This window comes from Plasmopara halstedii (assembly GCF_900000015.1).
Source record: "Plasmopara halstedii genome assembly, contig: Scaffold_525, whole genome shotgun sequence".
Taxonomy (NCBI): Eukaryota; Oomycota; class Peronosporomycetes; order Peronosporales; family Peronosporaceae; genus Plasmopara; species Plasmopara halstedii.
The window spans coordinates 132,992-134,968 of record NW_020187445.1 but is presented as its reverse complement, the minus strand read 5'-3'; positions in this window follow the sequence as shown (position 1 = coordinate 134,968).

The following is a 1,977-nucleotide window of genomic DNA, read 5'->3' as shown; positions in this document are numbered from 1 at the left end:
GCAGCGTTGAGCTTATTGTAAGTATGAACGAAACGCCACTTGCCGTTCGGCTTCCGAACACGAATGGGGGGACTTGCTCTCACGTACCATCCTTGCGTCGTGCTATGAACCGAAAAAGACGTCAATGACGTCGCACTGTACCCAGGGCAGGGGCCATGGCGTGTTACGCAGTATTTGATTCCCGGAACCAGGTCGATCTCATGACAGACATTACAGTCCGGAGGAAGAACTGAAGGCGAGTCTTTGGAGACGACGACTTGAAATTTCTTTACCAAAGAATAGTATGGATCAAAAGGATTCCGTAGGATCGACGATCAACTTCGTGCGTTCAGCACTCTAATGGTGTCCTCCAAGACAGCTTCATCCAGAATCGATGACGAGCTTATCTCCTCGTTTGGTCGTACAATGACCACCTGCCGAACTCTTCAAGGGGCATTTCGTCCAGCTCACGAAGAGCATCTACTGCAGGCATAGTCTTGAGGCGGACGTCGCCATCTTCCCCCCCCCCGCCATACCGCTGACGAGGGTGAATAACTGTGCGCCATCGTCTACGGTAGACACACCCTGGAACAGGATCGACGCCTGGCTTCTTGCATCCAGCATACGGCGTCGCCGTCGCCTCTGTACAGAGGTTCAATGTCTCGGTGAGACCAGGGTGAACACGCGCTCCGCGTCGTTTGGTGTCACCCTCACTGTCCGCTCCTTTGGAGCTCCGATGTTATCTCCAACATCCGACGAAGAGCTGCTAACCTCGCAGTCTTCGTCCAGTGGATAATGTTCCACTCCACGCGAAAGGCCGTGCCCAAGATGCCTCGGACTCTGTCCGACCACGCCACCAATGGCATGCAGCGACGGCTTCGCAACAAATAGCAGTGCTCAGTAGTTTACGTGCCACTTTACGTGCATCACGGGGGTCTCGCATTCGATGCCTCGGCCCTTGGCCAGCCATGTCTCGCAAGACATGCAGCGACTGCTTCAACACTCGAGCAGCGCTCAGTGGTTTAGTTGCCACTTCACGTGCAACACGTAGGCCTCGCCCTCGATGCCTCGGCCTTGGCCGACCATGTCACGCATGGCATGCAGCGACTGCTCCGAAACTTGAGCAGGGTCACGTGCCACTCCACGATCAGCCCGCGAGCCACGCGGGAACCCTGTCCGATACACCGTTGGTGTATACCAACTCGAGAATTTCAATGTCCAGCGCGTTGACCGTCTCGGTCCAGTGCTCTCGCCAATAACGCTTTTGTCTCCTAGCAGAGGTGGGTTTTATAACTCGCCAAACCATAAAAATCTCCACCGGGAGACGTGCGCGTAGCGCCAAAGCTCTTTGACCTCCAATCAATCCATGGCTCATGGTGTTCCAACCATGCTATTCCTAGGATTAGGACATACCTTGCATCCAAGTCTACGACTAGACAGCGTTCCACGCTATCAAAGTCAATGAAGTTGACTTCGAGGACTACAGGGAACTTCGAGACCGTGACAGGTCCCCGTCGCTAGGCGAACAGTGACGATGTCACCCGCTTTCAGCGATTCAGCATACAGCTGACTTCCCTCCATCGTGAAGCGACGTGCATAATTGCCCCACGCCACGGAATCGATGAGGATCTTCTATGGCTTCTCGAAGCCCTGTACGGTCGCCTCCACGACCAGCATGCATACACCTTTCGTGTTCAAGAGCATGGAGCTCTTCGGGGCTGGGCCCTGCTAACCTATCCCTCCTTGAGGCTCAATAGAACTAAGTTCACCCTCAGTAGGTCGCTCCGCGACTAATGGGTGGTGTCGTTTCTCCGCGACGATCCAGACTGGTAGGAAAAAATGGTTCGATGAACCTTGACGCGCCTTGCGCAGGGGGCAACCGTTCCGAAGGTGACGGCTGACTACACAGACAAAACACCATCGTGTGTTTGTGTGCTGCCCGGCCGCTCGAAACTCTGTTCCGTTGTCCTCAGCATAGCTGAGATCCATGGGCACGAC